Genomic DNA, 9142 nt, shown 5'->3' with positions numbered 1-9142 from the left:
TATTGAGGATTTTCACACAAGTTAGGCCACTTACCAAATAACTTTTTCCAGACGGTATTAGCTTGTACTGAACGCTAAAAATAAAAGATATCATAACATTTTCGGTATAATAATTAAATTTCCTATTATTGGACTTTCAGGACGTTCGACCATAAAAAAGGAAATTTAAGATAGGATCTGCTGTTCGTTTTTTTTTTTGAAAATAGTGTATATAAAATGCAAAGTAAGGCTTATTAATGAATCTCAGTTAAATATCACATATTTCTTATACCAAATTACACATAACAGATTGGAACAAGTGATTATACGTAAATAAATAACGCCATTTCGCATTTTAAGAATTTAACGTCATTTGACATAAACTCACATCAACACCAAAACAGACCCAAAGTAGATTTTTGTTTTCAAATGCTATTAGAGCAATACAATCACGATTTAAAAAGTATTTTTGCTTATTGAGCACCTTAAAACTTTAATCAATTGACGGCTTAAGGCGTCCATCATGAACATGTTTGACCATAAACAATTAAATAAAGTATTTAATTATTAGAAAGGATAAATGCTAATGTAATATGTCTGCTAATAGTAAGGGTTAAATAGATAGTGTGAGATAGTAAGCCATTAGAGGTGCGAATATACAGGGTGTTGAAAATGTCTGGAACCAACATTATATCTGGTGAGTGGTTAAAGAAAAACAACTGATATTTTGTGTATATATATACTATGGTTTTACCTATCTTTTGGTGCCTTATGAAATTTTTTACCACTTATAGGGAACGTCCTGTGGAGGATGCAGTAAAAAGTTTTAATGGAAGCCTATGGTAAATGATACATCATTTTAAAGGCCATTTTTTCTGAGTAAGGAGCCACAAGTTTCATCTCAAAAGGACCACCCTAGCGAAAATGGCGACTGTTTGAAGTTTTTGAAAATAATTGAAAGCTTAATTGGTATTTCTGTTAAAAATAAGTTTAGTAAAACAACACAAACAATTTAGTTAAATGTTTTTTTCAGTCATTTTTCAGTTCACCACGTGATTAACTACTGTAATTCGTAACTGGCTTGTAATAGCATTTAAAGGAAACAAATACGGACCATTTAAATAGCAATGTTTTTAAATTTCAAACAGTCGCCATTTTTGGTAGGGTGGTCCTTTTGAGATGAAACTTGTGGCTTCTTACTCAGAAAAAATGGCCTTTAAAATGATGTATCATTTACCATAGGCTTCCATTAAAACTTTTTACTGCATCCTCCACAGGACGTTCCCTATAAGAGGTAAACAATTTCATAAGGCACCAAAAGATAGGTAAAACCATAGTATATCCGTACATAAAATATCAGTTGTTTTTCTTTAACCACTCACCAGATATAATGTTGGTTCCAGACATTTTCAACACCCTGTATAGGTGAGAATAGCAATAACATTGTAATTATTATCCTAGGTAATACATCATTTGACCGAGCATTACATTTCATATGATATAAAATTATCTAGCAATGACATTTCTCTCAAAAAAGTATCGTAAACTAGATTTATTTTATCTAACCTCATTTTTACTAAAAGTACACTATATTCCCAATATGAATTGTTTGTAGAATATGTATATTTATTTGTATTTTAGATGAATGTACAGCCCATTTACTGTTCTTTTTAGGTATAGAGGTATACCTTATTAAAACAAAGGTTGAAAGTAAAGAAAATACTAATCAAAACTGCTAAGAAATTACATGTACTAATGATATGATACACAAACTAAATAAATTATAGTTTATGCTTAGTGTTGCTATGCGGTTATGCTTGGGGAGCGAGCTGGCGTAGTGGTTAGAGCTCAGGACTTTAGCCCCTTAGGTCCCGGGTTCGATCCCCACCAAGTCACCAATGGATTTTATCTAAGTGATAATGCCGTAACCCCTAGGTCTAGCCTGAAGTAATGTGAAAAACAATCCCAGGAAAAAAAAATAAAATAATAATAATGCGGTTATGCTTAGTGTTGCTATGCAGGCAGTAACATGTTTACGTTTTGTAGTTACAAGTAGTAATACAGTGAATTAGATAAATCTTTGAATTAAGATTTTGATAGTGAAACAAAGTATAATAATAAAGACAGTTATCGAGTATAATGTGCTTCTTCTCTTTCCACAGTATTGCCTGCGGTGACAGATTTAGGGAATAAAAAGTATTCCAATCCCAAAAACTGTCAATCACCTAAACTTACCTTGAAATGGAGACAGGGAATTTGTCTTTAGACAAGTGGTGTATTTTAGTGATCAATGCAAAATATACTTGAAAATTACTTGAAATGGCTATTTGGTTGTCAAATGTCGAAATGAACTAAGTTTTCTTACAAAACATTAATTTACATGTCCAGTCCAGTCCTTTCATTGGTACGAGATTGAATTGAATGGATTATTTACGTTATTTAACGACAAAGTTAAACACAGAAATCATCCTGCCATGACTGCGCAAATGTGTGTATATATATATTTTGAACTTGTTTTTATAGTTTTTAAGTATTTAATCAAAGCACATTAAACAATATATTTAGAAGATAAATAGAGGTAAAACCTGGGGATTTAGTGTTTAGTCGAATCTCACCTTAAATCGTATTAAATGTAGTAGATGAAATGGAAACAAACCTTGGATTTGCAGAAACATGCAGTTTTTGAAGTAATAAAAAATAAAAGTAACTAGTCTATGAGAGGAAAGGAGATGGATTTCAAAGTATTGAATGAACAAACTTGCTGTGAAAACATCAGTTCATCGCTAAACATATTATTCTATCTCTAGGGAACTGCCAATAACTCGAAACTGAAACAAACATGAAGAGTAATACGATTAAACAGTTACAGCAAAATAAGTGATGGAATACGTTACATTTGTTACAAGGATTACTGAGTCGAGGTTTACGTTTTAACATATACATTTACTAGCTGTTACCTACGGGCACTTTATACTGTAAGTATTTTTAACAGTTGATTTAAGAGTTTAGCTGAATTAACAAAACAAAATATAGGAATGCAAACAAATAATCACACCTAATTTGAAAAAGGTAATAAATTGAAAGAATAACAAACAAATAAGTACAGCTGGGGTATTTTTAACATTAGGTATATGGAATCATAGACTAAGGAGCTTAGTCTATGATGGAAAGTTCTCTTTAGAAATGAATTACGACAATGCTACAATTCAACCTAATGCTATTTAAATAGATTTAAGTGAAAATCCTATCAGGCAAATGGAAATTCGCTTAGTCTGCAGGTTAGCTGCAGCGAGGGCACTTAAAGGGGCTTGTAATAGTATGCAACATTATGTATTTGTACAATAAAATCTGTCTGGCACTCAGTAGTGAATATGTTAATGGTTCTGCAAGAACTAACTATCATTGCAATAAATGTAAATACATTTTTTTCTACTAACAATTCATCGCGTCAGAATTTTTAAATGCCATACTGAGATTTATGGTCTAGATTAAAATTATCATATCGGGGTTTCAATCCCATAACAAAATGTTAGGACGCAAATTTACCCCTTCCTCTCATTACGCTTAACGACTTTAAACAGTGTTTGTAATAATATTTTCGGAAAGTTGATACATTTAATTTAGTTTTTTATTGTGTGTATATATACTTCTGTGGCATTTATTTTTGTTTTTACAAACCCAGGTCTTTTTATAACTAATGTTGACCTTTTGTGAGATCGCACAATTAATTTATAGTCCCGAAATGATCACGCTTAGAATTGAACCAGTGAGCTTCACATTCTAAGGCCAGCACTCTTACCACTCGGCTACCTAGAGAAATAATAATTTTAACAATAATTTTATGCCACAAGAATATACGTTTTTAACAGCAGGAAAATTAACATTAAAGGAATGATCGTACGTCGAAATTAAAAGTAACCTCAACAAACTTAATGTAATGTATTATTTTAATTAAGTGTGGTTAATTAACTTTGCATTTGCATGAAATGATACATTTTTATTACTCACGGATGATTATACTCGCCGAGGGCAGTAAATGTTACGGTCAACGCATATAACCTTTTATTCTTTTTTACTGAGTGGGTAAAAGAAAGATTTTGTTCCACAATGTATTCAGATTTAGTTAATAATTAAATTGAATAAGCTAACTAAATTTTTGTTTGAAAATGTATTTTCTTTGTTGAGCGGTGACACAAACCGATTTTGTCGGACTTGGTCTGGTAGGGAACTTTCCATATGATCGTTGTTGCCAAAAATACTTTATAAGATAAGTTACAGTATATAAATATATTTTTTTAAGTGAAATTTTTCTTGAATTAATTAATGTATCAAAATGCTGAGTGAATTGAAAAGATTATTTATGAACAAGCAAAGACAATTTATTGTTTCCTTTTTATGAATATAAACACAATGTCAAATTATTATTTGTTGCTTTCCTCTTTAGAGTTTGTTAGTGCTAATCTTAAATAAAAACTGTAAGGTGTCCCTACATTTTATTTTAACTTTCAATTGATACGGTGTGTTTGTTCTCGTTCCCTTTTAAAATGTAGCAAAAAATTATGAATCTGGCAAATATAAATTACACCCGTTTAATTGTGAGAATAAAACGTGCTAGATGAAATAGGACGAAACACTTTATAAGAAGAAAAATTCTTATTGCTGGTACAACATGAATCCCAAGTTTTTCTCAAGTCGTATTTTTTTGCGACAGGCCAGAAGTAATTAGAATAATTAATTTTGTCCCCCAACGTCTAGAATTAAACGAATTACCTTTGTTTTTTTTGTCCTAAGGACGCTAGGCACGAGCCTGGGATTGTTTTTCACATTACTTCAAGCTAGACCTAGGGGTTGCGGCATTATCACTTAGATAAAATCCATTGGTGACTTGGCGGGGATCGAACCCGGGACCTCATGGACTGAAGTCCCGTGCTCTAACCACTACGCCAGCTCGCTCCCCAAACGAAATACCTTAGAAGTGTATGGAACTGGCTCAGTGTTACATTTTGTATGGTGAATTATAAATAATATTTATTCTTTGTTATTGGAATGAAATCGTTCAATGTTCATAAAATATAATGCATTATAAGTATAGGTATAATACACGGATTCACATGTTTGGATTTTCATTCATAATTCATTACAAATTTTACATTTTCTTTTGTAAAACTTAAAATTGCTTTGTTTTTTGTTGATAAGTAACTTAATATGTTGGAAGTTAATAAAATGTAAAGGTTTCTCCATCGTAAAAAATAACTACTGGATTTCCTTGTTTCAATATTGTAGAGGGGTTTTTTAAATCCTCCACCAGGAGACGTAAACTTGTATATTCAAATAACAACCTTTGTTCGATGTGGTCTTTAAACGCAGAAATGTAGCTTCCATGAAATGCATCATTTCACATACTCATTAAAAACGTCAATTTCTGCATATAAACCTTTAATACCAAATTTACCTCTCCCAATATCTTTGGTCTATTTGGAAATTGCAGGATGGTTTTTTTTTTTAGAAAATACTGTTACAAATTAAGGATTTCATTTTAATCGTAGTAAATTTAGCTTCTTTTGTATTCAACAAACTGTTACTAGCCCTTCCATGAATGGATGTAACGTAAACAAATACTGTATTTACTAAATAACCTTAGATTTCGTAGTAAAACTGGTTGCGTAGCTAGTTTGATTCATCATACACCATCAATATCTGTATAGCAATATCTGTATCTTTTCGTTTTATTGTAAAATATTCAGAATACTAAATGAGTGCTTTCCGTTTATTTTGCTACAATAAACACAACAGCTGATCAGCAAGACAGTTTCGCCATGTAGCAGTTCCTCCGAAAATTACATAATATACTTTCCCTCTTTAACTTATTTCTCGCCTCAGAATAATATTTCATTTTAAAGCCTATTTGATTTTAAAATTTCATTTTAATGACGGGCGTTTACAGAAAATTTTTATTTCTCTCAGCCCGTCAACCTGTTTCATTAACCAAGGGTTTCATAATCCTAGAAGTATACACAAGCTTTCTTATGTTCGTAATGTATCTGATTTGCTGTTTGTTGTTTGGAATAGAGCTATTACTGCCTAGTGGACAATTCTTCAAAATCGTAATGGTAAAGACGCCTTCAATACATTTAAATTTCAATATTACCTCGCAAAATATTCGTGTTAAGCTTAAGAATCGACGCCTTATGGCGGATAACCTCAGAAAGGTATATCCCACCATCAAGGATAACTACCCGCATCAGTAAGACATCAGTTCTTTATTGATACTGACATTAGGGAAGACATTTGACTTTACTGGGTCTTGGCTTATGACTGACATTACAAAAAGAATCTACAAAAGAGAAAAATATTGACCATGCAGATAAGATAAGGTAGATAAGGATTTGATTGGACTCTTCTGTTTTATTAAAGCGTGTTGTAATTGTATGACAACCAAATATCGCCTAGTCTGCGTAACATGTAAAACCTTTCCGTTGCTGTATTCTCATTACCTTTACTAGCTTTGTAATACCCCTTCCATTGTATTAGATTTTACCATATTTTACTTAATACAGTGCTATATTTGTTATTGTTGTAAACCAATATCGTAAATAGCTATAACATGTAATTACCAAAGTTCAGTGTTGTGGTATTATTTATTAGAATAAACCTCACTTATACCAGTCAGACATTAAATACTAACTTACAGTTTGGTGAAACTACGCATTATATTTTTAAGTAATATGCCATTATTATTACACCAATTTTTAAAAAAATGACCAAATATTATGTTGAGTGTAAAAGTATTTGAATTTGAAAACAGACCCTGCTATCATAAAAATCATGTCATCTGTAGTTGGGATGGTCTCTTAGTCCGCAGACCCCACCATAAATACCATTCTAGTCTAAAAAACATTAAAAAAACAAAACAATAAAGTTACAGCACATAACCAGACCCAAACTTGTGACGCCGGTTGACAATACACAGTTACACCGGCTGTTAACTCGTGTAACTACAGTTATTGATGGCTCTCTTAAGCTTTGGTCGTTACACCTACATTCAATAAAGTTATAGCATATGACCAGACTCAAACTTGTGACACAGGTTTACAATACACACAGTTACACCGGTTGTTAACTCGTGTAACTACAGTTATTGATGGCTCTCTTAAGCTTTGGTAGTTACACATACATTCAATAAAGTTATAGCATATGACCAGACCCAAACTTGTGACACAGGTTTACAATACACACAGTTACACCGGCTGTTAACTCGTGTAACTACAGTTATTGATGGCTCTCTTAAGCTTTGGTCGTTACACATACATTCAATAAAGTTATAGCATATGACCAGACCCAAACTTGTGACACAGGTTTACAATACACACAGTTACACCGGCTGTTAACTCGTGTAACTACAGTTATTAATGGCTCTCTTAAGCTTTGGTCGTTACACATACATTCAATAAAGTTATAGCATATGACCAGACCCAAACTTGTGACACAGGTTTACAATACACACAGTTACACCGGCTGTTAACTCGTGTAACTACAGTTATTGATGGCTCTCTTAAGCTTTGGTCGTTACACCTACATTCAATAAAGTTATAGCATATGACCAGACCCAAACTTGTGACGCCGGTTTACAATACACACAGTTACACCGGCTGTTAACTCGTGTAACTACAGTTATTTAATGGCTCTCTTAAGCTTTGGTCGTTACACATACATTCAATAAAGTTATAGCATATGACCAGACCCAAACTTGTGACACAGGTTTACAATACACACAGTTACACCGGCTGTTAACTCGTGTAACTACAGTTATTGATGGCTCTCTTAAGCTTTGGTCGTTACACATACATTCAATAAAGTTATAGCATATGACCAGACCCAAACTTGTGACACAGGTTTACAATACACACAGTTACACCGGCTGTTAACTCGTGTAACTACAGTTATTAATGGCTCTCTTAAGCTTTGGTCGTTACACATACATTCAATAAAGTTATAGCATATGACCAGACCCAAACTTGTGACACAGGTTTACAATACACACAGTTACACCGGCTGTTAACTCGTGTAACTACAGTTATTGATGGCTCTCTTAAGCTTTGGTCGTTACACCTACATTCAATAAAGTTATAGCATATGACCAGACCCAAACTTGTGACGCCGGTTTACAATACACACAGTTACACCGGCTGTTAACTCGTGTAACTACAGTTATTTAATGGCTCTCTTAAGCTTTGGTCGTTACACATACATTCAATAAAGTTATAGCATATGACCAGACCCAAACTTGTGACACAGGTTTACAATACACACAGTTACACCGGCTGTTAACTCGTGTAACTACAGTTATTGATGGCTCTCTTAAGCTTTGGTCGTTACACATACATTCAATAAAGTTATAGCATATGACCAGACCCAAACTTGTGACACAGGTTTACAATACACACAGTTACACCGGCTGTTAACTCGTGTAACTACAGTTATTAATGGCTCTCTTAAGCTTTGGTCGTTACACATACATTCAATAAAGTTATAGCATATGACCAGACCCAAACTTGTGACACAGGTTTACAATACACACAGTTACACCGGCTGTTAACTCGTGTAACTACAGTTATTAATGGCTCTCTTAAGCTTTGGTCGTTACACATACATTCAATAAAGTTATAGCATATGACCAGACCCAAACTTGTGACACAGGTTTACAATACACACAGTTACACCGGCTGTTAACTCGTGTAACTACAGTTATTTAATGGCTCTCTTAAGCTTTGGTCGTTACACATACATTCAATAAAGTTATAGCATATGACCAGACCCAAACTTGTGACACAGGTTTACAATACACACAGTTACACCGGCTGTTAACTCGTGTAACTACAGTTATTAATGGCTCTCTTAAGCTTTGGTCGTTACACATACATTCAATAAAGTTATAGCATATGACCAGACCCAAACTTGTGACGCCGGTCTGCAATACACACAGTTACACCGGCTGTTAACTCGTGTAACTACAGTTATTGATGGCTCTCTTAAGCTTTGGTCGTTACACATACATTCAATAAAGTTATAGCATATGACCAGACCCAAACTTGTGACGCCGGTTTACAATACACACAGTTACACCGGCTGTTAACTCGTGTAACTACAGTTATTTAATGGCTCT

This window comes from Macrosteles quadrilineatus, unplaced genomic scaffold (assembly GCF_028750875.1).
Source record: "Macrosteles quadrilineatus isolate MER2022 unplaced genomic scaffold, UCM_ALF_1.0 Scaffold_3__2_contigs__length_128488019, whole genome shotgun sequence".
Lineage (NCBI taxonomy): Eukaryota > Metazoa > Arthropoda > Insecta > Hemiptera > Cicadellidae > Macrosteles > Macrosteles quadrilineatus.
Note: the sequence above shows the minus strand (reverse complement) of the source record.